Source organism: Oryctolagus cuniculus, chromosome 17, assembly GCF_051225735.1.
Source record: "Oryctolagus cuniculus isolate XC-2025 breed Fujian yellow rabbit chromosome 17, ASM5122573v1, whole genome shotgun sequence".
Taxonomy (NCBI): Eukaryota; Metazoa; Chordata; class Mammalia; order Lagomorpha; family Leporidae; genus Oryctolagus; species Oryctolagus cuniculus.
This window is the reverse complement of record NC_142883.1, coordinates 65,687,134-65,714,887: the sequence shown is the minus strand read 5'-3', so window position 1 is coordinate 65,714,887 and position 27,754 is coordinate 65,687,134. Positions and strand designations below refer to the sequence as shown.

At 44.5% G+C, this 27,754-nt stretch overlaps 4 pseudogenes across 1 annotated transcript; 2 read left to right on the top strand and 2 right to left on the bottom strand.

Annotated features, from left to right (window-relative positions):
- Positions 1-740: 740 nt before the first annotated feature.
- Positions 741-9,490, bottom strand: LOC149121310 (deoxyhypusine hydroxylase-like; annotated as a pseudogene).
- Positions 5,412-15,303, bottom strand: LOC127488648 (intracellular hyaluronan-binding protein 4 pseudogene; annotated as a pseudogene). Its single transcript, XR_016223618.1, has 4 exons — positions 13,580-15,303; positions 9,006-9,060; positions 7,053-7,157; positions 5,412-6,323 (listed from the first exon to the last, which is right to left on the bottom strand). The product of XR_016223618.1 is annotated as an intracellular hyaluronan-binding protein 4 pseudogene (transcript).
- LOC149121309 (protein FAM3D pseudogene) lies at positions 15,228-16,975 on the top strand (annotated as a pseudogene).
- A 2,422-nt stretch (positions 16,976-19,397) lies between these two features.
- LOC149121308 (ubiquitin carboxyl-terminal hydrolase 45 pseudogene) lies at positions 19,398-24,936 on the top strand (annotated as a pseudogene).
- Positions 24,937-27,754: the final 2,818 nt, after the last annotated feature.

Below are 27,754 nucleotides of genomic sequence, written 5' to 3'. Positions count from 1 at the left end.
GGAATTGCACGCATCCTGGAAGACCCGATGCCGGAGTCCCGAGACAACCTAGGAGCCAGGAAATGGGGTCCGCAGCCCCAGATCGAGTCCAATCTCCGGCGAACAGGTGTGGAGCTCAGTCTCTGGCATGGCTGGAGCGATCCTGTGGGTATTGCCGGGCTCCTGGAACTGCTCCCGGGCACTGTCATCCCGGCCCAGTGTTCTCCAGATTCCGAGCTCCGGAACGAAAAAATAGAAGCGTCCGCCAGGGGGCGACCGACAGCCCCGCCAAGTTGGGGAGACCCAGGCCCCAGGCGGGCAAAGGAGCTGCACTCCCGACTCGGGCCCATCTGCTCCACTCCACGCGACTGTCTCATCCCGGGTCGTCGAAGCTCCCTCCGACTCTGCCTTTCTAATAAATATTAATACAGAATTTTAAATACTGATAGAAACAAGCCTCACAAGCGTTGCAATAGGCGCAGTGAGGGGAATAGAGGCGGGGTCTGATGACCGGAAGTGATGCAGGGGCTCCGGGCAGCGCAGGACAGTCACAATAAATTCCATTTGTAGAAACTCTTGAGCTTTATTAAAAGGAAAACGTTAAGTTACCAGCAATAAAAATTCATAAGTATTCCAATCAGAAAAGAGAATCCTGGGTTTTCAACACGAATTTTTATTTTAAAGATTTATTTGAAAGGCAGACGAGAAGAGAGAGAGAGACTGAAACCTTCCATCTGTTGGTTTATTCCCTTTATAGCCACAACGCTGGCAGGAGCCAGGAGCTTCTTCCGGGTCTCCCACGTGGGTGTAGGGGCCCAAGCCCTCGGACCATCCTCTGCTGCTCTCCCAGGCGCATTAGAAGGAGCTGGATCAGAAGCGGAGCAGCCGAGCCCTGATCCAGTGCTCACATGGAATGCAGGTGTCACCGTTGGTCCCTTTAGCCATAAATTTATTGGCGCTCTCAAGCAGAACTGGGGCCCCCCCTGACCTGGCTCAGCTCTGACCACGCGCTGGGTGGGTGGAGAGGGGGGCATTGGAAGGGCAGTGTCTGCTGCTTCTTCCCTGCACAGGAACCTGCGGTTCTCCCTTAAATGCTGGGCAATGCTGAACCGGGGACGGTCAAAGCCAGGGGACCTTTTGTCCTTTCTGTCTCCATGCGAGGTCAGCGCACATGCTCCCCGTCCCTGGACACAGCTTTTGCCCGCGCAGATCCAGAACCCGAAGGCTCTGGGAGGAGTTCCGGCTCCAGCCCATGTTTCCGTCTCTGACTCCTCGGTTCCCTGCCTTCCGCGGCCCTGACGCCCGTGGTTCCTGGTCTAAAACGCACCGCGTCGCGCATCCGTCTGTGGGAGGGTCCGTGACGGTTCTTGGGGCCACAAAGAGGGAACAAAGTGAGAAAAAATATGACAGATGCAAATGAAAAATCGGGATGAAAGATGCTATCATGAGCATCAGGCAAACTTTAGCGCCAAGATCTAATGCGACACTAGGAAGAATTAAAATGTATGGAAAAACTTCACAACCCCAAATACAGAAACATAGAGGAATGCACTTGAGGCAAGAGAAAGAATGCCATAGAAAGGAGGAAGAGATGAGGATTCATCAACGTGAGATGGAAGAACAAATGAGACCCAAGAGAGGAAAGTTACAGTCATATGGGCTAAATGGGCCCAAGAGAAAGAGACGTGAGAATGGGAGGTGGAGGAGCAATGGACAGCGAAAGTCCCAGAAATTCCCACCTCCAGGTGGTGGTGGCGGCGGCACAGGTGACGAAGCTAACCCTGGAGTTCCGCAGCACCATGAGTGGTTTCGTCATGGGAAGCGGCATGCGCACTGAGCACTTTGGGCAGGGAGGTGCCGGGCCTGTGGGTGGACAGGGTCCTAGAGGAATGGGGCCTGGAGCTCCAGCAGGATATGGTAGAGGGAGAGAAGAGTATGAAGACCCCAACAGAAAGCCCGATTTTAGACGTGACAGAGAGGCTTTCATTCCATTTGGTTTTGTCTTTTCTTGTTTAGATATCAATCTTTTACATTCATGCATTTTAGTAAAAAAATCTTCCTTTTTATGGATGTTAGCAATTTATTGACCAAATATTTGTAAATGGTCTGTTTGGGCAGGTAAAATTATTTAATGTAGTGTCTGAAACAGGAGAGTATTTTTTCCCCTTTTATTCCCATTTTAATCTTTTTAACTGTATAATGTTCCTGAAGTTATAGCAGTGTATGTGTGCCACTGAATTTCCGAAGTGTACCAAGTTTTTTCCTGTGCTTCAAATAAATAAAAAATTAGTTATAATATTGACCTTCAACTTTTTCAAGTTTCTATGTACATTAGGCTAAAAGGTTCACTGGTGCTCGTGACCCCACCAGGTCCAGCCAGCGACCGCCTCCGCTCCCCTTTCCCCGCCCTGAGGACCGAGTTCGAGGCCTCCCATCCCCGCTGTCCCATTCTGAGGGAAGCCTGAGCCACTGTAGCCCCAGCTTCTCAGCAGCTCAGGCACAGCCCCCGGGTCCCCCCACAGGCCTCGTGCCTGGGAACTTTGCGCGGTGGAGCCCTGCGCTAGGCCCTCGGGGGCGCCAGGCGGATGCACAGGTCCCTGACTGGGTGGGGCGATCAGAGCGTCTGCACCCTGGGAGCAGAACCAGCACCGTCCGGGGGCGGGGCCTGGAACCTCTGGGGGCGGGGCCGGAACCATCAGGGGCGTGTCCTGAGCCTTCCAGGGCGGGACTGGAACCCCTGGAGGCGGGGCTGCAACACCTGGGGGCGGGGCCGGCCTAGGACACGCCCGCCTGCAGTCGCTCCAGCCCGTCCGCATACTGGGAGGCCGCCAGCGCTCCTCTGGAACACGTCCAGGGCCGCCCCGCAGCTCTACCTCACCGCGCGCTCCGGGTCCGCCGCGTGGGCCCGCAGCGCCGCCAGGCAGGCGGGCTGGGCGATGGCGCCCAGGGCCTCGGCGCACTCGTGCCGCACCGTGGGGCTCTCGGCCCGGCGCGCCAGGGCGGCCGCTCATGCTGCAGCTGGTCCAGCACGTAGCCCACCTCCTGGTGGACAGGGCGCGGCCTCCTCGCCGCCGGCGCTGCGCAGGGCGAACCGGGCGCAGTAGCGGTCGAAGAGCGGCCAGGCCTCGTCCGGCAGCGCCTCTCGCAGCCCCCACGTCGTGCTCCTCGGCGGGCAGCGCGGGGTCCACCGAGAGGTAGGGCCCGGCCGCAGGCTCCGCGCCGCGCTGCGGCCACTACAGACGCCCACGGCCAGCTGGCCCGTCTTGGCCACCTCGATCATGGGTCCGTGGAATACGTCTTCAGGAGCTCCAGGACCTTGGGGTCCCCCAGGGCCCCCAGGGCCTCCCTGCAAAGAACGGCCCCAGAGCTCGCGGGGCCGGAAGCTGAGGGCTCATATGATTCACTGCAAGCCTGAGAGCATCTGGGCCTTTGAATGGCACCCGCGGTTTCCGGGAAATGTCAGTGCAGGCTCAGCTCTGCTTTCTACACATCCCTGCTCCTTGTTTACAAAGAAGACATGGACGCTGAAGGAGCTTCCTGCGTTGTCTGGTGTTACAGGAAGCAAGCTTTGGTGCTGAGTGTTTTTAAATGGCTATGAAAGCAAAACTGAATGGTGAGTCTTTTCATTCAGGGATATGCAATTAAGACTGGAATGAGTGTAAGACTATTGGTCTAGGGAGAAACTGGATTTGATTAAGTGGCTCTTTCACGGCCCCATGATCTATTCTTTGGATGTTTTTAAAAAGTGGAAAGGTCATTTTGCTGCATTTCCCCATTCTTGTTTTTAAGGAACAACAGATTCCAAACCCTACAAATGGCTTGTATTGAATTTTACATTTGAATTACAGATTGTTAAATATGAAAAAACACACAAGAACATTAAGCAAAACAAAATGGGTAAACTAACAGTGTAAAAGGTTGTCAAAGGTATGAGACAGCCCAAATTATCTCACAATGTTGGTGAGAGGTTAAAACAGTTCACTCTTACCAGCGCCGAGGCTCACTAGGCTAATCCTCCGCCTGGGGCGCCAGCACACCAGGTTCTAGTCCCGGTCCGGGCGCCGGATTCTGTCGGGGTTGTCCCTCTTCCAGGCCAACTCTCTGCTATGGCCAGGGAGTGCAGTGGAGGATGGCCCAAGTCCTTGGGCCCTGCACCCCATGGGTGACCAGGATAAGCACCTGACTCCTGCCTTCAGATCAGCGCGGTGCGCTGGCCGCAACGTGCTGGCCTCAGCGGCCATTGGAGGGTGAACCAATGGCAAAAGGAAGACCTTTCTCTCTGTCTCTCTCTCGCTGTCCACTCTCCTGTAAAAAAATTTTTAAAAAAAGCAGTTCACTCTTTTTGGAAAAGGATCTGGTAGCTTCTAAAAATGAAAACCCAAACCTTCTGTAAAATCCATCTACCAATTATATTCCCTAGTATGTATTCCAGAGAAAGTCAAAAAAAATACAGAAAGTCTTAGCACAAGTGCACATAGCAGTTTTGTTGATAACAGCCAAAAACTGGAAAGAGTCTAAGTTCTGGGAATATACTAAGGAGTAACAATAAAGTATTTGTAAATGAACATGGAAAAATCTGAAAAATAAGAAAATCAGACAGAAAAAGCTATGTAATATATGACTCCATTTATATGAAACTATACATAAAACTAATCCCTGCTCATAAAAGTAAAAAGTCATAGCAGTTGTTGGCATTGAGATGAGCAAAGGTAAGGATGAAAGAGAATAATCCAAAGAGAACATTCTGGGACAGTGGTAATCTCCAATATTTTATAAAGAAAAGTAAGAAGCAATGACCAAGTGGGGCTTATCCCAGGAATCCAACATTGGTTTAGGATTAAGAAAATGCACAATGTAATTCAACATATTAACAGTACGAACAAGGGAAATTGTATAATAAAAGCCTATGATGAGACCAATAGATGTATCAGAATTATATGTACTTATGGATAAATTTAATATGGGAAATATCTGTATACTGAAAACTAAGACATTGCTGAAAGATATTTCAGGAAAATTAAAAGATTTTATCATGCTCACAGTTTAGAGCCTTGATATTTAGGAATTTCAAATTCTTTTTAAAGTGATTTATAGAGGGGCCAAAGGTGTGGCATAGCCGTAAAGCCGCCACCTGCAGTGCTGGCATCCCATGAGGGTGCCGGTTTGAGTCCCGGCTGTTGCACTTCTGATCTAGCTCTCTGCTATGGCCTGGGAAAGCAATGGAAAATGGCCCAAACCTTTGGGCCCCTGCACCCATGTAGGAGACCCAGAAGAAACTCCTGGCTCTGGCTGCCAATTGGGGAGTGAACCAGGAGATGGAAGATCTCTCTCTGCCTCACCTTCTCTCTGTGTAACTCATATAAATAAAGAAATCTTTAAAAAAAATAAAGTGATCTATAGATTCTAAGCAATACCCAACAAAATCTCATCAATTTCTTTTTAAAAGCTTTATTTCTTTGAAAGGCAGATTTACAGAGGCAGTGAGAGAGGGAGTGAGCAAGAGAGAAATTCCAACTGCTTGTTAGCTCTTTATCCTTCTGGCTTTCTACATGCTTGGCAGTGGACTGCAGGGATGGGAACTGTGTGTCACTGTGTATCTCTGGTGGCCCTTGTGGCATCTTCCTGGTTGTGGTTAGCCTGGCTCCAGTCGGCCTATACACACACCACTGTCATCGCTGGCTCTGGAGTTTCTGTAACAATTACTGGAGCAGGACGTGCTTGTGCTGGAGCGGTTTTATTCTATGGGCCTGAAGATTTTTCTACACCACCACTGCCACCTCCATCTTCTTCCCAGTTATCACCTGGATCTTCTCTCATTATCATCTTCTTCCTTTTCACTTATCTGCATCGCCTGAACTTGGAGGCCACTATAATCCACCTCTTTTTGCTCAAACTCTTTCCATTCATCTTCATCTTTCGTCACGGCCTTGGTGGCAGCCCCAGTGCCCAAGGTGCTGCTGTCTCCCGGTCCAGCCCCTTCACCCACCCCGCCGCCCGCTGCTCGGCTGCTCCTGCCAGGACTGCCCTCCACACCCGCGGTGCTCGCCACAGGCTGCTCTGCTCTTCCTCCTTCTTCTTGTCCCTTTTGGCGAAGACGTTGTCCAGGCTCCCCTCCTCCATCTCAGCAGGGGCCATGGCTTCCTTGGCCAGGATGGGTGGGGCCCGCAGCAGGTGAAGCCCTCGGGGCCCCGAGCAAGGGCTCCAGGTTGGCTCTGTGCTCACCGGGCCAGGTGTGGTGCAGCCCCAGCCCTGAGGGGTCCCTGAGGTACGGGCAGTAGGGTACGCGGCTCCCACTGTGTGCTGAGGAGTGCTGGGTCTAATCATGCAAGTTCAATTCATGCTAACTATCAAACAAAAATGAAGCATTTTTCATCTTTCAAACTGTGGTTTTCACACTGTAATTTTTCTATCTTAAAATACAAACATACTAATCATTGTGTCACACTTGTCAACAGTGATCAGGACAGTTACACGCTGTGTTAGTCTGTAGTCTGGGAACAATAGGTTACACAATATAATGTAGCCCAGGTGTGTAGTAGATTATATCAGGAAAATTTGTGCAAGCATAATCTATGATGTTCACACAACTACAGAATCACCAAATGATGTACTTTGCAGAATTTCAGTTATTAAGTGAAGAAAGACCACACACACACACACACAGACACACACACACACTACATCTAGGAAAGTAGATGTGAAATGTTTTTATTGTTCACTCACTTTCTATTTTTGAGCACACAAACTAACCAATGTCATGGTGCCACTGTAGTATTAAACTGAAAACTACCTCATGTCCTTATGTGTTTATTTAACTTCTCAAGTTTCAATATATTTAACATGCACACAGATGCTTCAAGAACTTTTTCTTTCTTTTTCGTGTAGTCTATAATTTTTTGGGGGGGGAATACAACTCCGTGTTGCAAAATTACACCACAGCCCCTCAAGGCAATCACCGAATCTGTGTTGTTTATTTTATCACCAGAGACTGACGAGTGTCTTGCATGTTAAAAGTGCTTAACAAATATGAACATGAAAATTTTAAAAGTGTTATTTAGTCTCTCAAGACTTACCATGTTCTTCATTTCACTTGAATTTTCCCACTTTGTTCCACTTTCTTTTGCAGTAGTCAATCTTCAAAGATACTAGTACCACTGACAGTTATGAATTTAGTATCACTGAAAACAGAACAAAATCACTTGCCACTCTTTAAAACAATTTATGTCTATATATATTTAAATATTTTATTTATTTGAGAGGCAGAGTTACAGTCAGAGAGGGAGAGACAGAGAAAAAGGTCTTCAATCTGCTGGTTCACTCCCCAAATGGCCCAATGGCTGGAGCTAGGCTGATACGAAGCCAGGAGCTTCTTCTGGGTCTACCACATGGGGGCAGGGGCCCAAGCACTTGGGCCTTCTTCCATTACTTTGCCATAGCAGAGAGTTGGATCAGAAGAGGTGCAGCTGGGACATGAACCAACACCCATATAATGTATAGAGTATCTCCAAAAACCCTAACAACCTTACTGTAGAGGCCACCGATCCAAACCAGCTACATCTGGTGCGGACATTGGTCCAAACTCAAGGTTTTTTTTGTTTGTTTGTTTGTTTGTTTTTGACAGGCAGAATGGACAGTGAGAGAGAGACAGAGAGAAAGGTCCTCCCCTGCCATTGGTTCACCCTCCAATGGCCGCCACTGCCAGCGCACTGCGGCTGGTGCACCACGCTGATCCAAAGGCAGGAGTCAGGTGCTTCTCCTGGTCTCCCATGTGGGTGCAGGGCCCAAGCACTTGGGCCATCCTCCACTGTATTCCCAGGCCATAGCAGAGAGCTGGCCTGGAAGAGGGGCAACCAGGACAGAATCCAGTGCCCCGACCGGAACTAGAACCTGGTGTGCTGGCGCCGCAAGGCAGAGGATTAGCCTATTGAGCCGCGGCACTGGCCAAGGCATAGATATTTTAACATTTCTATTCAGCAGTGTAATGGAATATTGTGCTAAAGAAATCACACACACAAAAGAAAAAAACTCCAGATTGCATACAAAAGAGCAAACGTGACTTGTAACATCTAAGACATATTTGCAAGCAAAAGACATTCTGAGGTATTCACTAAAATCCCAAAGTAAAACTCAGTGATGTTCAGAATATAAAATAAATACATAAGCATCAATCATATTTCTGTAGAGCAGCAATGAACATCATGAAAATATAATTAGTATTAGCATTCAATGTAGCGTCAAAGTGAAAATATTACTAAGAAATTTAAAAAATTGCATTTTATACTAGAAAAGAAAAATATAAGAACACACATAAGAACACACAATTTTAAAACAAAGCAGTGATTTCAGTAAGACATTTTAATTTTAATACTGCAAAAAATGTAATTATAACTAGTCATTGGAAATGCAATCAAATTTTGGGAAATATATCAATTCCTATACAGTAAAATGACTGATTCAGCCATAGACAAATGTTGCCAGGCACATGAAGAGCATGGGACCCTCATAAACTTCCAGTGCAGCCACTATGGACAGCAATTTGGCAGTTTCTCAGCTTGTTCTACATGGGACTGTTTATTGCCTCAGTAGTTTATCTCCCAGGTATGCCACTAAAAGATACAAAATCCACACACCAATAAAGGCTCACTGCAGCAATATTCATGAAAGCCAAATATGAAAGCAACCCAAACACTAATGTGTAAGAAAACCAGTGTGCAGTATATCTTTTATAATGGCATACTATTTGGCAATACAAATCAATTAAGAAATGAAAGACCACAAAAATAATGAAAGTCAAAATATTTTAAGAAAGAGGAAATCAGAAGCAAACCCCACACATTGTAGCATATCCAAAAGAATGGTGGATCTCTGGAGATAGAGTTTAGATTAATGCCTGTCTGGGGATACTGGTGGATGAAGAGTTATTGTAAATAATATGAAGAATTTGGTGATTAATGAACATACATTCATATTAGACTGTACTTATGATCACTGAACTCCAAAAATATGACAAAGCATGGAATACTCACTTGAAACATTATGGCTGGGCAGAGAGACTCCTGACTTTGGGATTCACAGAAGAAACTAAAGACAAACAAATATGACAAGGTTTCACATACTCTGCTCATTTTGGTTCAAAAATATTTAAGACCATAAACAAAGGGGCCCTTACTGTTCAATGGACAATGTTCAGTATGAAAGAACTATCATTTAGGAAATTTTTACACCGAAATTAACATTTAATTCCATATTTCTTATTTTATATTACAGACAGCTCCCGACACTTCTCCCGTGTCGCAGGCTCCATGCCCCGCAGGTGCCGGGAGAGGAGCTGAGCCTCCAGGTCATGGTCCAGAGGGTCACTCCACTCCCGCAGGGTCCCCTGTGCCCGCGTCCTGTCGCAGCCCCCACCTGACTCCATGGAGTTGGAGGCCAGAGACTTGCTACAAAAGAGGGTGTTGGCCTCGCTGGTGCTGCTCAGCTCCAGCTGGAACAGCAGGTCCAGGAATTCCATATATTGTAATTCCATATGCACTTAAGAAATACTTCATTTTTCATGGGTGAAACAATTTAAAAGATGTACTTAGCATCAATTTAAGATAAAGCACTACCTCTTAAGTACTCCACTAAGTGATTTAATGTACAGTAACACTCTCCAAGTGGGGTTAACTATATGAGCAACATGTAGGAACAAGGAAAATAACACTACTAATAATAGATAACTTTATGTCAAACTTTCTAACAAAGCAAAAGAGAAAAGACAGTATTACTTTTATTATATGTAGGAAGAAATAAGCCAGGTTTGGTCGTCATTGCTATTTTCAAGATTCTGTGTCACTAAAATCTATATAGGAAGGTGTCACTAGGAGAGAAACCCTTAGTATTGATGATAATAGATTTTTCAGTACATAATATACAATTACAAACTGTTGTATTAAGCATTGCTCCTGTGTTAAACCATTGTCAATCCTCACAGTTCTGTGAGTTAGGTAACATTAGGCATCTTGTAAAGGAAGTAACTAAGTACAAGAAGGCCAAGTGATTTGCCTAAACTCATACAGCCCACCCTCAGCAGACTCTCAATTCAAATCCAGGAATTCTGGCCAGAAGACAGGTTGTAACATGTACAGTAGATTTTACTTTTAAAACTAATTTTAAAAAGTACTTTTTTTAAAAGTAGATTTTTACTTTTAAGGGTTTTAAGTAGGAAGACTTTATAAGGGACAGGTATGAGACAGAATAACATTAGTAACATTTTGGACTTGTTAGGATTTAATTACACAACTGGTATCCAAAGAGAGATCTCAAGTAGGCAGTATGATACACTAATCTGAAATGAAGGAGGGTTCCTGGGCTAGAGATACAAATGTGGAAATCATTAGTACATACAAGGTAGTAAAAGTCATTAGAAAGAATATCAAAGATTGCCCTCTAGAACAATTCTATGTTTAAAAAGAGGGGAATGAGAAAAAATGGACTATGATGAATACACTAGAAAGGCAATAGAAAACTAGATAAATGAGTGACAGTTTTATGTTTATTTCAGAATATTTATGATTAAGGCCAATATTTGTCATTTTTGATTTTGGATGGTAGCCATTTTAACTGGGAAGAGGTGACACCTCATTGTGATTTTTATTTGCATTTTCCTGATGACTAGTGATTCTGAATTTTTTGTCATCTGTTGGCCATTTTTATTTCATTCTTAGAAAAATGCTTGTTCATGCCATTTGTCCATTTTTTGACTGGAGTGTGTTTTGTTATTAAATTTCTTGAGCTTATTATATATTCTGGATGTTAATCCTTTATTGGATGTATATTTTGAAAATATTTTTCCCATTTTGTTGATTACCTCTTCACTTTGTTAATTATTTCATTTTTTGCACAGCAACTTCTTGCTTGATGTAATCACATTTGTCTATTTGTGTATGTTTTATTACCCATGTTTCTGGGATCTTACCCAAGAATTCTTTGCCTAGGCCAATATATTGTAGACTTTCCTCTATGTTCTTCTCTAGTAATTGTGATGGTTTTGGGTATTAGGTTTAGATGCTTGATCCATTGTGAGTTGGAGCAAACTGGTTTCAAACTTCAGCATATGAAATCCAGCTTTCCAAATACTATTGTAGAAGACACTGAATTCAGTTTTAAAATATTATTTATTTATTTAAAAGGCAGAGATACAGAGAGAAAAAGACAGCGAGATTAGGGGGAAGAGATAGAGAGAGAGAGAGAGAGAGAGAGAGAGAGAGAGAGAAGAGAGAGAGAATCAATCTACTGGTTCTCTCCCCAAATGGTTTCTCTGCAATGGCCGGGGCTGGGACAAACCAAAGCCAGCATTGCTGAGGTCCTCCTGAGTCTTTCACATGGGTGTAAGGGCCCAAGGGGAATTAGCACAAAGGTGGATTGGAAGTGGCACAGCTGGGGCTTGAACCAGCACCTATATGGGATGCAGAAACTGCAAGTAGAAGCTTAACCTTCTATGCCAGCCCTGAAGAGACTGAATTCTACCAAACTTTAAAGGAAGAACTGATCCCCATTCTTATATTATTCAAAACAATTGAAAAGGATAGAATCAATCCAAACCTGTTCTTTGAGACCAGCATTTCCTTAATTACAAAAGCACAAAGATGCAATAAAAAAGAACTACACACTAATATCCCTAGTGGACAAGATGCAAAAATTCTCAATAAAATAGTATCAAATAGAGTCTAGCAATACATCAACAAGATCATCTATCCAAAGTGGAATTGATTTGAGGGATGCAGGGGTGGTTCAACATACACAAATCAATAAATGTGTTATTTAAAATCAACAAAATGAAAGATAAAGCCATATGATTATCCCAATAGATGCAGAGAAACATTTGATGAAATACCACATCTTTTCATGAAAAAACACTTTAAAAATTGCATAGAGAAGAAACATACCATGACACAATCAAAGCAATATATGACTAAACCACAGGCAGCATCATATTGAATGGGGATAAGCTGGGAAGATTTCCACTAAATCTGGAGCCAATGACAACCATTTTCACCATTATTTTCAGTATACTTCTGGAAGCTTTAGCCAGATAAATTAGGTAAGAAAAACAAATCAAAATGATACAAATTGGAAAAAAAAGAAGCACAATTATCCCTGTTTGCAGTTGATATGATCCTTTATATAAACAAACTGAAAGACTCTAATAAAAGACTATTAGAGGAGCCAGCATTGTGGCACAGCAGTTTAATGCCCTGGCCTGAGGCACTGGCATCCCAAATGGATGATGGTTCAAGTCCCAGCTGCTCCTCTTCCAATTCAGCTGTCTGCTATGGGCAGGGAAAGAAAGAAATGGAAGATGGCCCAAGTCCTTAGGTCCCTGCACCCATGTGGGAGACCTGGAAGAGGCCCCTGGCTTCTGGCTTTGGATTGGCATAGCTCCAGCCTTTGTGGCCAATTGAGGAGTGAACCAGTGGATGGAAGACATTTCTCTGTCTCTCCCTCTCACTGTAAATCTACCTCCCAAATAAATTATTACAATCATTTTTAAAAAGAGAAAGAAATAAAAGACACAAAATAGAAAGTTATCCCATGTTCATAGATTGGAAAAATTAATATCATCAAAATGTCCATACAACCCCAAGTAATCGATAAATCCAAAGCAATCCCAATCAAGACACCAAAGATATTCTTCACAATTATAGAAAAAAAAAGATCCTAAAATTCATATGGAAAAATAGAAGACCCCAAATACTTACAGCAATCTTAAATAAAAATGAAGCTTGAGGCATCACAATACCAGATTTCAAGACATACTAGAGGGCTGTTATAATTAAAACAACCTGGTACTGGAACAAAAATACACATGTTGACCAATGAGACAGAATAGAAACCCCAGACATGAACTCACATATTGGCAACCAACTAATATTTGACAAGTGAAATAAAATCACTCCCTAGACAGAAAGATTTTTTTTGTTTGTTTGTTTTTGACAGGCAGAGTGGACAGTGAGAGAGAGAGACAGAGAGAAAGGTCTTCCTTTTCCATTGGTTCACCCCCCAGTGGCCACTGCGGCTGGTTCACTGGGCCGATCCAAAGCCAGGAGCCAGGTGCTTCTCCTGGTCTCCCATGCGGGTGCAGGGCCCAAGCACTTGGGCCATCCTTCACTGCATTCCTGGGCCACAGCAGAGAGCTGGACTGGAAGAGGAGCAACCGGGACAGAATCCGGCACCCCGACTGGGACTAGAACCTGGGGTGCTGGCACCACAGGCGGAGGATTACCCTATTGAGCCACAGCACAGGCCAACAGAAAGATATTTTGAAAAACAAATGAGGAAGCTATTTTGGAGGAGGGTTTTCTGTTCAGAACAATACTACTGACAGGTTACATAAAATGACACTGAATAAATGACCTCTAATTTTGTAAAAATAAGTATTAACTTGGAGAGAACAAGCTTTGATGGGATCCTGGGATTGGAAATTACTGGAATGAGTTAAGGAGTAAAGGGAAACGATATTTATGACAGCGAGGAAAGGCAGTACTCTCACAGTGCGCATAAGCACTAAGTGTGTCACACATACACACACACGCACGCACCATGAGGTAGTTTAACTCACCATTAAAATCACCATTTTTTCCACTTCTCTGTCACAGAGTGGTGACCAGTGGCTGCACAACAGCATTTTCAAACCGCTGTCTAGATGGCAACCAGAACTCAGGAGCCCCGGCAGAGTGTAACAGTCACAAGTCAGCAGTGAGTACACTTGGGTTCCAGTTTGTTGGTCTTTGAAAACTAGGCTGTGACCGCTTGAAATGAGTTGGTCAAGTTCTCCGTGGCCCTCTGCACTGCGGGGCACAGCTGGGGGTCCCCACAGCTCGCCCCCGGCCTGACAGGCTGCTTCCCATGCGAGTCCCTCCAGTCTGCACACCTCAACTCCACCTGGAGAGCCTTCGGCAAACACGGCCAGCCCTCCCCTCCCCAGGACAGTGCCGCCTCCCACACCCAGACCAAACAAAGTGCAAGGAATCCAGGCTCCAGAAAAACGACATCTATTGTCCTCAGAGACCGCAAGGCGAGTCTCCTCAGGCCAGGAATGGAAGTCCTGGGGTCGTGGGGGTTGAGAGCCACGTCTCCTGTCACCACTTCAGCTCTGGGCCCACAGTTCTCTGCCCTTCGAATACTTCTCCTGCCTCCCCTGGGCCGCCTCTGGCTCCACTCCCGGGACAAGCGAGGTTACCAAAATTCATCTGCAGCTGGGACGTGATGTCATTTGCAGCTTTCTGGAAAACATGGGAGTCGTCCTCTTTGTCATCCTTTACCACAGCATCTCTGTATTTTGACTTGTGAATTGCCACTGCTTTGGAAGGGACAGTTGATTCTGGCTTCCGGGTGTTCAACTCGGACTTTGGTCTGGTCTGTTCTTGAAGATTCTTCCACTCATCTAAGGTCACCTCTTGAACTTGAGTTTCTTCTTCTACCTCTGACTCAGGGACTTTGCTTGGGGTTTCCTGCTCCAGAGTCCTGGGACTCCTCCATCACTGCGGTCGGCTCCATGTCACGGGTGTCTTTCCCTGACGCCCAAGTGCGCACTCCATAGCCCATGTTGTCTTCAGTTCTGACTGCTGTTTTATCATTCCCGCCATATCTTTCAAAATCTTGTCTTCCCTCTGGTCGACAGCATCAAAGGCTCTGTTTCGGGGACTGCCCCTGCCTCTGCCTCGCATGCCCCCTCTCGGGCCTCCACGCCCTGGAAGAGGCCTCTCACGATCAAAGCTGTCCACTGGTTTTCATCTGTAAACGTCTCAGCTGTGCAGTCCACCTGCCTCTCGGTCTCACAGGGGCGGGATTCCCTGTAGGGTCTCCGCTCTGCTCCATCAAGCGTCACCCCTGCGCTGGCTGTCAGTCCGTCCTTGCTGCTCCCCTCTTCTGGGAGTTCGTTTCTGGGCAAGTGGCTGGCGGGCCGCCGCCGGGGCTGTCGGGCTGCTGAGCGCGGGGCCAGGAGGCTCTTGCGCTCCTTCTGGGACTCCCTCCTCGCGCCAGGTCTGTGGCCAAGGCCGCGGCTGGGCTCTGGCCCCCACGGCCACCGGCTCCAGCCATGGCCGCTGCAGCCCCCTCGTCGCGCCTCTTGTGCTGCAGCTGCTGCTGGCACTGGCGCTCGGCCTTGAGCAGGATGTCGAAGGGGTCCGACTCGTCGTCCAGCGGCAGATGGAAGCGGTTGGCCACGACGCAGCCGAAATTCTCCTGCTTCGCGGCAGCGGCAGCCACGGGGCTCCCCAGAGCGCCCTTGATGCCACCGCGGCCGCCTGTGGGCCCGCCGCGGGCAGCCCACGCGATCCAGTCTCAGGAAGACCCATCCTGACCCGAAGCTGCTCCTTGCCTGCACAGGATGAGTCTCAGGTCTGCACGCCTCCAGGCATTCACTTTTGTCCTGGTCACCACGCTGTTCTTTGTGCGCAGCTACATCAGCTTCAAACATGCAGGCATCCCATCTGCCGTGCTGGATGGGCTTGGCCACCAAGGAGAACCAGGTGGCGAAGACCAAGTGTGGCCTCAGCAAGCCCTGCCCGGCCAGCTTTGCGTTTTGATCTCCAGCGGGCTGCCAATGCCGTGGGCCCCTCCATGTGCTTTGAAAACCACATTATCATGAGTCCAGTGAAAAACAACGTGGGCAGAGGCCTGAACATTACCCTGGTGAATGGGACCATGGGACTGGTGCCGAGACACAACTCCTTCGACATGTACTGGAGACACAAAGACTCCAGTGCGATTCCTTAAAGAAGTTCCAATGGGCACGTTGGTGCTGGTGGCCTCCTACGATGACCCAGGGACCAAGATGAATGACGACATCAGGAAGCTCCTCTCTGACCTCGGCAGCTCCTATGCCACACAGCTGGGCTGCTGCGATAGCTGGGTGTTCCTGGGGGCCGAGAACTCAAGAGCAAAAGCCCCTTTGAGGAATACCTGAAGAACAACCCAGACACAAATATGAGGGCTGGCCAGAGCTGCTGGAGATGGAAGGCTGTGTGCCCAATAACGTGTTCTAGGATGGCCGCGGCTCACCCAGGCCCAGGGCTCTGGGAAGCTCCTGCCTGACTCAGGGGGCAGAGGCCCAGCAGGGCCAAGGAGGAGGCAGCACAGGTACAGAGAGCGCCGAGGGGCTGCACACACCGCACCTCGCTGCCCTTGGTCAGAAACCAAACCTGCCCAGCACCCCGAGAGCTCCTACCTGGGAGCTGCACGGATTCTGGCAGCTGCCATGTGAGGGTGGCACCGGCGTGCTGCATCCAGGGCCAGCTGCCGGCCCACCCTGAGGGAGGACTGACCACCCACACCCGAGCAAATTAAAGTTGTTGTTACTGATTCGGAAAAAAAGTACTGAGTGACAATCATACATGATCTAATCATCCTTTATCTGTGTTTTCTAATCCTTAAATAATAATTATGAATTATATTTGCAACACTTCACAGTTTTTAAACTGTGAAATGGGCCGGCACTGTGGCTCACTAGGCTAATCCTCCGCCTGTGGGGCCGGCACCTCGGGTTCTAAACCCGGTTGGGGTGCCGGATTCTGTCCCGGTTGCTCCTCTTCCAGTCCAGCTCTCTGGTGTGGGCCAGGAAGGCAGTGGAGGATGGCCCAAGTGCTTGGGCCCTGCACCCACATGGGAGACCAGGAGAAGCACCTGGCTCCTGGCTTCGGATCGGCCCAGTGCGCTGGCCGTAGCGGCCACTTGGGCAGTGACCTAATGGAGGGAAGACCTTTATCTCTGTCTTTCTCTCTCTCACTGTCTAACTCTGCCTGTCAAAAATAAATAAATAAAATAAAATAAACTGTGAAATGAATATGTAGCACTAAAAGGCAGACCAAGGCACTGAAGGATACATTCCTAAAGTTAGAGAATAAAAGGACCTCTTGACAATTCCCAAATATGTATTAAGTGTACTAGTTGTCATTTTGTTTAGACTTCTAATACCACACAAAGATTGAAAAATCTCAAAGGCTTGGTACACATCATCTAATTCTATCCTAGTCAAAGATAAAAGATCTTAATCATATTAAATTTTTAATTGTTTTAAAAAAGGAAGTGTAGAAAGTAATCTTATTATATATGTAAAGCTTTGAAGCTTTATTTGAGCTCCCTCTTGAGAAACGTGGTGTGGCACACATTGTTGTCTCTAAAATGGGTAGTGACACACATGCACGGTGTTCTGAGCAGGAAGAGTCACTGCATTAGCAGTCCTTTTGGGCCAAATCCAGCTCCTTGCTATCTTTGTATTCTGTTGGAATACAATCACACCTGTTTACTTACAGTCTATACATATTTTAGGCAACAACAGAGATATTATGGTTCATAAACCATAAAGTATTTACTTTATGACTATTTATGAAAAGGTTTGCCAGTGCTATGCTTAGATCAAAGATCCTTTGATATGTTTTAATAGGTTTTATCCATCATTCAGAAATGTTTAGAGAGTATGTAACATTGTATGCAATTCCTCAACAATAGTCAACTAATTTGAGTGTTTATCATTTGAGCATTAATGCACTGGGAGGAAAATCCAAAAATCTCATGATTAGTCATTTTTTAGAAACAGATCAGAAAGCCAGAGTAGCATGGGGCTTTTCTTTGCACATCAAAAGATATCTCAAATATTATTAACTAAATTTACTAAGTTGTGTCATCAAACCAAAGGCTTTAAATATATTGAAATGGTCTAATAATCAGTATAATATAGATCTATCCTCATTTTGAAAATGGATGCATACCACATTATTCTATATGTATTATAATTTATTAATTTATTTATTGGCTATTAGACTATTTTCCAACTTTATGATATAGCATCATTAACAATGTCCTTAAAGTTCTGAGGTATACCTTTAATATATGTATGAAATATTTCAACCAATGTAGGCTATTTATATTACATATATTATCTCATTATGTTATATATAATATATTACATGTGTCCTTACATAGATGTGCATATTAATGTATAGTATTTCTTGTTTTCTGTGGGATATAATTCCTGGGAAGTAGTTACAAAATATTTTTTTACAAAAGAGAAGAATCAGAAGCCAACCCCCACACATTGTAACATATCCAAAAAAAAGAAATGGCCAACTCTGGAGACAGAGTTTAGGTTAAAGGCAGTCTGGGGTTAATGGTGGATGAGGAGTTACTGTAAATAATAATTTAGAGATTAATAAAAATGTGTTTATATTAGACTGTGCTTATGGTTATAGAGCTCCAAAAATATGACAGGCATGGAATACTCACTTGAAATATTATGGCTGGGCAGAGAGGCTCCTGACTTTGGGCTTCACAGAAGAAAGTGAAGACAAACAAATAAGACAAGGTTGCACATATTTTGCTTAATTTGGTTCAAAAATACTTAAGACCCTAAACACAAGGGGTCTTACAATTCAATGGGGCAATATTCAGTATGAAAGAATTACACATATTTAAGAAATTTTTGCACCTAAATTAACATTTAATTCCATATTCCATATTTGATATTGCCTAATTCAAATTAATTCCAAATACACTTAAAGAAATACTTCATTTTTATTATGTGAAACAATTTAAAAGATGTATTTAGCATCAACTTAAGGTAAAGTACTACCTCCTTTTTTTTTTAAGGTCTTCCTTCCATTTGTTCACCCCCCAAATGGCCGCTACGGCCAGCGTGCTGCGGCAATCTAAAGCCAGGAGCCAGGTGTTTCCTCCTGGTCTCCCATGTGGATGCAGGGCCCAAGGATCTGGGCCATCCTCCACTGCCTCCCGGGCCACAACAGAGAACTGGACTGGAAGAGGAGCAACCAGAACAGAACTGGTGCCCAACCAGGACTAGAACCCAGAGTACCGGTGCTGCAGGTGGAGAATTAGCCTACTGAGCCATGGTGCTGGCCAAAGTACTACCTCCTAATCGCTCCACTTAGCATAATAAAACACCAATTCTGTTATTTCCAGATTATGTTAGTCTTAATAAACTACTTCCAAAGACAATAATATTAGACGTGAAACTAATTTAAATGTTTTAACACTCCTTAAACTTATACACCAAGTAAGATACTGTTTGGAGTTTATTTCATAACATTAATTATACACATGTATGGCATACAGAGTGAAATTTTAATTCATGCATACAATGTGTACTGATCTAGGATAGACCACATACTAGGCTGCAAAGCAAGTCTCAGCAATTCAAAAGACTGAAATCAATATCATCAAAATGACCATACTGCCAAAAGCAATTTACAGATTTAATGTTATACCAATAAAACTACCAAGGACATTCTTCTCAGACATAGAGAAAATGACACTGAAATCCATATGGAAACACAAGAGATGTGAATAGCTAAAGCAATCTTACACAACAAAAACAAAGTCAGATGCATCACAATGCCAGATTTCAAGATTTACTGCAGGACATGTATCATCAAAACATCCAGGTACTGGCAGGAAAACAGATGAACAGACCAATGAAACAGAATAGAAATTCCAGAAATATATCCATGCATCTACAACCAATTTATCTTTGACAAAGGAACTAAAATCAATCCCTGGAGCAAGGATAGTCTCTTCAACTGGCATAGACAAAGAGTTCTTGGAAAAGACCCCAGATGCCCAGCGAATCAAAGCCGAAATTGGCAAGTGGGATTATTAGCTTCTGCACTGCAAAGAAAGCACACAGCAAAATGAAGAGGCCACCACAGAATGGGAGAAATTATTTGCAAACTATGCCACTGATAAAGGATTAATAACCAGAATATACAAAGAACTGAAGAACCTAAGCAACAATAAAAGAAACAACCCAATTAAGAGATAGGCAAAGGACTTAAACAGTTATTTTATTTTTCAAAACAGGAAATCCAAATGGCCAACAGACACCTGAAAAAATCCTCAGGACCACTACCTATCATGGAAATACAAATCAAAGCCACATTGAAGTTTCACCTCACCCCATTTGAATGTCTTTCATATAGAAATCAACAAACAATAAATCCTGGCAAGAATGTGCATAAAAAGGTACCCCAACTCACTGTTGGTGGGAATGTAAACTGGTACAGCCACTGTGGAAGACAGTTGGAGATACTTCAGAAATCTGAATATAGAACTACCATATAACCCAGCCACTCCACTCCTGGGATTTTGCCCAGTGGAAATGAAATTTGCACATGCAAGAGTTATCTGTACTCCATGTTTATTGCAGCTCAAATCACAACAGCTAAGATATCTAATCAATCCAAATGCCCATCAACTGAAGACCAGATAAATTATGGGGTATATACACCATGGAATACTACACAGCAGTAAAAAAAATGAAATCAGTTGGAACAAAATGGATATAACTGGACATCATCCTTTGATTCGCAATCATCATCCATTGATTCTCTTCAGAAACATGTTTCTAAAACACAAACAAGTGCAGTTTCTAGGCTCATGAAACTTTGTGAAGAAAAATGTGAAGTGAGTGAAATAAAGAAAGGAAGAAAAGTCAGCAGTGGACCATCTGTAAAAGGAATTACGAATTTAGGAAATACTTGCTTTTTTAATGCAGTCATTCAGAACTTGTCACAGACTTATATCCTGACTGAACTTATGAATGAGATGAAAGAAAACGGTACAAAATTCAAGATTTTTCCTTCCTCAGACTCTCAGCTGGACCCACTGGTGGTGGAACTTCCAAGCCCTGGCCCACTGACCTCAGCCTTGTTCCTGTTTCTGCACAGCATGAGGGAGACTGAAAAAGGACCACTTTCTCCAGAAGTTCTTTTCAATCAGCTTTGCCAGAAGGCACCTCGATGTAAAGATTTCCAACCACAGGACAGTCAGGAGCTTCTCCATTACCTGCGGGATGTAGTGAGGACAGAAGAAACGAAGAGAATACAAGCTAGTGTTCTAAAGGCATTTAACAACCCAACTACTAAAGCTGCTGCTGATGCAACTAGGAAAAGGTCAAAGCAGATGTGAATGGTGTGAAAATGAACTTCCTAGATTAGATCTTTATTGGTGAACTGACTAGCACAGTAATGTGGAAGAATGTGCAACTATCTCCACCACGGAAGATCCTTTCATTGGTATTTCCCTTCCTATAATAGAAGAAAGGGTCTCAAAGCCTGTGCTGTGGGAAGACTGAGTCAACACAGAAGTTCACAGGAAGAGATCATGATCAGTACAGTGGCACGGTTACCATGGAAATACTCACCAACCCAGACCTGCCAAGAAACACTGTCCTTCTAAAGATAAGAATCAGCAAATTCATGACAGAAAACGTCAAAGAAAACTCTCACCCGCAGGAGAAAAACCATTTTCACGTACCAGGAAAATGCGGACTTGGGCATGGATGGCTCTCCTTCAGTGTCTGCCGGCGCAATGGGTCCCAGCGAAAGCCCCAGCGACGGCAGCGGAAAAGAAGCCAGCGGTTCTGAGAGCAGTGTTGAGGCCCACAGTGAGGCCTCCGAGTCGAAAGCACTTCTAAGCAGGCGGGGCAGTGCAGGTCCCGCGGCAGACCCTGCGCACACACAGAGGGGACACTGCCATCCGCTAAGGAGACCGACCATAGTGAAGAGGGAGTGGCTAACGCCATTTCTGAACTTTGAGCAGCCCTGAAATTGGAGATGGAGATTTTGACAGAGAAAAGCAGCCACTTAGAATTCCAAATAAGTTAGGTTTTGCAGGGGAGGAGCATATGAGGCCTCGCAGTCCCCAGCATGCTTTTCAGACCCTCTCTCAGAGCTACATCACTACTTCCAAAGACTGTTCAGTTCAGTCCTGTCGCTACCAGTTTACGTCTGTGGAATTACTTATGGGGAACAACAAGCTTCTGTGTGAGAACTGTACTGAGAAGAAGCAGGAGTATCCAAAGGAAATCAGTTCTGCGGAGAAGAAAGCAGAGGGGTTCATGCTAATGCCAGGAAGCAATTGCTCTTTCTGCCGTTCCTCCTATCCCAATTCTCCATCTGAAAAGATTCCACCAGGCTGGCTTGAGTCTTTGTAAAGTCAACAGACATGTAGGTTTTCCACTTATGCTTGATTTAGCACCATTCTGTTCTGCTACTTGTAAGGATGTAAGTGTGGGTGATGAAGTTCTCTGTAGTCTCAGTGGCTCCACGAGAGGAGGGCACTACTCGGCTTATGTGAAAGCAAGAACACCCTCCAGGAAGTTATCAGAATATCTCACTGGAAAGAAGACTGGGCCTGGTGAGAAAGAACCTGACAATGAATCAGTGGGCCAGTGGGTCCATGTTAGTGACACTTATGTGCAGGCGGTTCCAGAATCAAGAGCACCTAATGCACAAGATTACCTTCTTTTTTATGAAAGACTATTATGAGATTCATTACTTGCCAATGGTAATATTTAGATTACTTTTATTTGAATGCTGCAACACCACCAACATATGTAATGTGCCTTTGTAGTCCTCTTTCTCCTGTAGGAATGGCATGACCCTCATATGCTTCCGAACTTCCTCACCATTGTGGGAAGCCCTTTTAAAGTAAGTTCAATGTACTCAGTGCTTTCAGATTTGCAGTCTCAAATAAGCAACTCAGAATTTACAGAAGAGGAAAACCCTTCACCATGTGGCTCGTTAATACAGGCAGTCAGAGTCAAATCATTCCTGAAGACAATGCTTCCTCAATGTGCTACACCTTCCTGATCTCATATATATGTGTATATCCTATGCCATTGTTTACTTATTATTTTTAAAATCTTTTCACCTTTTTAGCCCTAGCTTTTTTTTTATTGAGCAATCACATTTCACATTAAAACATGTAACTATGAAACATTGTTCATCCAGCTCGCACCCCCTCTAAAATCATCTCAGGGCTATCCAGTGGTATATGTGTATTGCTACATAAGAAACACTGCTGTGATAACGGAGTAATGCCTAATACAGCATAGCTCTCTTGTCATCTTGTATGATTCAGCCACATAAAAAGGCATCACTGTAATTTAAGTAGTGTGGATTTACCAATAATCTATTGATTGGCCTCTTGCTTTGAGACCTAGAAAGCTGCTGAAAACATTTCATCAACATACCATTTGCAACCTATTCATGGTGGAGTTAGGAATAATTTGCAAGTGGTTGTCCAGAATCAAAATATAATTGTAGATACTGTAAAATGCAGAATTGGTAAATAAAAGTAGATAATCCATATGGAACTGTAGGATAGTTTGACATATAAAGCAAATTATATTTGTAAGTGATAGAGAATTATATTATTAGACTTAACAGGGAAATATAATAAATACACTTTCTACCTCTGTATTTCAGTATATGTTAAAAATGGTTTTTGGAATTTTGAAGTCACTTTTATTGTCTTCAGTAAGCATCATTAATAAGTTCATGTGAGTTTATTTTTATTTTCATGGGGCATAAAGTTGACCTTTCTTGTTTTCTTTTTAAATAATATGAAAAAGATGATGGTTTTTTCCTCTAGATAACAAATTATTAAGCTTTTGGAATTTAGCATGAAAAATACTATTAAGTCTAATTTTCAAAAACAATGGCTTCTTCACTGCCATATTCTTGAATCAAAACATTAACTGTAATTCAGTCATTTTGATCATTCTTTCCCAAGAATGAACTACAGGCAAACACCAGATGAGGGCCTGGGTCCAGGATGCTCTCCTCTGGAGAAGAAAGGATAAGAATAGTGGGTGTAGATAATGTGTGGAAGTATTTAACCAAGATTGGCCCTTTTTAAAATGTTAGTGTATATGACACAATCAAGGTTACCAGTGCTGCCTTTTGATATAGGGATGGATGGAATTGTGATTAAGGTGGTAATGGTATACCAAATATAGTGCTTAAAAATCATTGCATGAATTCTCTTTTTAAGATATAATGCTTTTCTTGATTTTTTAAGCCATGAGATAATGGAAGAATATATTTTTATAAATTAATCTGCTAAGTCAGGTTGTATCTTATATAAGTACCTTGCAGTATTTTCTTTTTAAGTATAACCAATTAACATTGAAGTACCACAGTTGGAGCAGTGAATTTTTTTAGAAGTATTAATAAATTTCTTCATTCAATTCAGCTATTTTGGTAATAGCAACCACAGTCCTCTCCAACAAATGTAAATATTAAATCACCTCATTTTTCTCATGGAAAAGATACTAAGAAACATGCACTTCTCATTGACTAGTCATCTGTTTCTTGTCAGACCTACCATGGGCCAGTTACTGTACTGCCTTTTAACATTCTGTAAAATGGAATGACCTACATAGATTTTAGGCATTATTCCAGAAGGTACATGCAAGTAAGACACATTTATTTTCATTTCCTTAGTCTTAAGTGAATTAATGCTGAAATTTTTTATGGCCTAGGACTACAAGTTTTTTCTTCTGAAAATGGATAAATTTGGCTTTGATACCCAAAAAAATATCCTAAACATTGTTTTGTAATAGAGAAAGTATGCTGAATTACACATTGGCCTACATTAGTTTTTTTAAATTTTGATTATTCCCAATGCATATTTGTAAGGATATTAAATTGTGAGGCCACTAGCATAACAATAGCATAACAGTGAGCTCCTGGTTCACCTCAGGAAACAGTGTAGATGAGTGAGAATGTTTACAGACCATCAACTCAACTACCATGATGCTTGACTGAAGGAATTTAAGAAGCATAGCAAGGCCAGCGCCGTGGTTCAATAGGCTAATCCTCCGCCTTGTGGCACCAGCACCCTGGGTTCTAGTCCCGGTCGGGGTGCTGGATTCTGTCCCGGTTGCCCCTCTTCCAGGCTAGCTCTCTGCTGTGGCCTGGGAGTGCAGTGGAGGATGGCCCAAGTGCTTGGGCCCTGCACCCCATGGGAGACCAGGAGAAGCACCTGGCTCCTGCCTTTGGATCAGCGTGGTGCGCCGGCTACAGCGCGGCAGCTGCAGCGTGCCGGCCGTGGCGGCCATTGGAGGGTGAACCAACAGCAAAGGAAGACCTTTCTCTCTCTCTCTCTCTCTCACTGTCCACTCTGCCTGTCAAAAAAATAAATAAATAAAAAGAAGCATAGCAAAGATGTTTTCTAGCTTTATTTAGAAACTGGTTTACAGGGTATATTGAACCCAAATTCTCCCTAGTTTTTCCATATTTAAAATGATAAAATGTTGATTATGTGCTAATTATGTGAATATTATTGACATAACCAAATATACATCTATACTTAAGATTTCTATTATTTAATGTTTTTAGGAATTATGTGAAGACTGCCTTTTCAGGCGGCCAAAGAGAGTGACAGTTGATATCAATTTAAAAAAAGTAGTTGATTGGGCCGGCGCTGTGGCTCACTTGGTTAATCCTCTGCCTGCGGTGCTGGCATCCCATATGGCCACCGGGTTCTAGTCCTGGTTGCTCCTCTTCCAGTCCAGCTCTCTGCTGTGGCCCAGGAGGGCAGTGGAGGATGGCCCAAGTGATTGGGCACCTGCACCCGCATGGGATACCAAGAGGAAGCACCTGGCTCCTGACTTCGGATTGGTGCAGTGCTGGCCGTAGCGGCCATTTTGTGGGTGAACCAATGGAAGGAAGACCTTTCTCTCTCTCTCACTGTCTAACTCTACCTGTCAAATAAGTAGAAAAAGTAGTTGATACCTGTTCTTATTTTAAATGTACCAACAGAGATATTTGACTACATTTAATAGCTGTTAGTGTGCATGTGTGATTTTAATCATGATTTTTATACAGTAGCTGAATAAAATTTCGTGAACCTTAAGCTGTGAACTGTATCAATTCTCATCTAATGTTTGGAAAACAAACATCTTACTACTTTTCTTAAATTCATATTGATAATTTATTTTTCTGCATGATAGCTGATCAAATAAGCCTCAACCAAAAATGTAATGTGCAGTAAAATTGAGCAATAATATCTAGTGCATTATTAACAGAACCTATTTCTAGGTATTTAAAATGCTTTTGTTCACATAGAAGTCCTCAATTTAAATTTGTTTAAAAGATAGATGACTATTTTCAATTTTGAGCAATACATTCGTGTCATTCCTAAAAGAAAAAAAATACAATTAGCATTAACATTCAATGTAGCGTCAAAGTGAAAATACCACTAAAAAATTAAAACATAACTTGGATTTTATACTAGGAAAATACAAAACATAAGAACACACAATTTTTAAAACACAGCAGTGATTTCAGTAAAACATTTTTTTTCACGTCACTGATTTGTTTTTAATTTTTAGAATCTCTTGCTGTGACACAACGGGTTAACCCGCTGCCTGTGATGCCAGTATCCCATTTGGGCACCAGATCAAGTCCCAGCTGTTCCACTTCCAATCCAGCTCCCTGCTTATGTGCCTGGAAAAGCAGTAGAATATGGTCCAAGACCTTGGACCCCTGCACCCACGTGGAAGACCTGGAAGAAGCTCCTGGCTCCTGGCTTCAGCCTGGCCCAGCTTTGGCTGTTGCAGCCATTTGGGGAGTAAACCAGTGGATTGAATCAATCTCTCTCTCATTCTGCCTTTCAAATAAATAAAACAAACCTTTAAGAAGAAGTATTTTAAGAAACTCTGGATGACCGATTTTGCCTTTACAAAATCCTGTCCCCAAACAGTGAGACTCCTGGTTTATGAAGGACCCACAGGGAGGAGTGCAGGTGCCTTCAGCAGTTGCTCCACACTCAGAGCTGCACGCTTCTCTGATCTAGGAGAGGCTCGGAGGGTGCGAGAGCCCGCCAGCCCCCACAGCTGTGCACCTGTGAGCTCATACATCCCAGCTCATACACCTGGGCACCCGACACACACGCATGGGGCATGCACCGTGAGTGATGGCAGCCCCCAAGTGAGGAAGAAGCCCCCAGGAAGGCTGTCTTCCACCTCAGAACCAGGGCAGAGAGTGATCAGTGCCACCAAGGGGACAGAACCTTGTCACCCCAGCTGTCATCCTGAGTCATATCTAGAAGCCCTCCCTGTGTGCCCAGCCCTGGACTGAAAGCACCATGCACCTGGCAGCCTGATGCCCCACAGAGCCCCAGGAGGGAGGAAGCACAGGTACTGTTTTACATCTGAGGGCACCGAAATCAGAGACATCAAGGCCCTTTCACAAGGCTGGATTTGAACTCTGGGGTCTCTCTGAGCCCCTCCCCTGCACCCCACCCCTGGTCTCTAAGGTGGGCTGACACCAGAGGAGGTGTCTGCCAATCACTTCCAGGATCTGACTTCCTGTCTTCTGTGGGGAGCAATTCGGACTAGACTAAGTTACTGGAATTAAGACTTATTCTATGCATCTGCTCTCCCACAATATGGCGCTGGGAGAGAAGAAAACAGCTTCTACACAGCTGCCTCCAGTTCAGCCAATAAACTGTAGAACTTGCTCCTGATTGGAGGAGAGCAGCGTACTCGGCGTGTGGGCAGCCGAGTTAGGATTGGCGGAGGAGGACTATAAAGGAGGAGAGAGACGGCATGCACCAGGAACATCTTAGGGGAACACCTAAGGGGAACACCTAAGGGGAACACCTGTGCAGCCCCCGAGAGAGCCGGCCGGCAGTGTGCCGCTCCCCTGCGGAAGTGGGGAATGTGGCCAGGGGGAACTGCCCTTCCACGGAGGTGGAAGGGATAGTAGCCAATCCGGGAAGAACCAGCAGCAAACCCGGGGAGGGCCGAGCAGACGAAAGAACAGCGCAGGGTCCTGTGTCGTTCCTCCACGAAGAGGGGGAGCGACATCTTCCTCCATGCATCACGTGCCTGAGATTGTCTGTGAGCCTCTCTGGGAGGGAAACGTGGCCTGGGTTGCTCCCTGCAGGCCCCAGGCCCCTGGTGTCCCTGTGCCCCTGTGTCACTGTG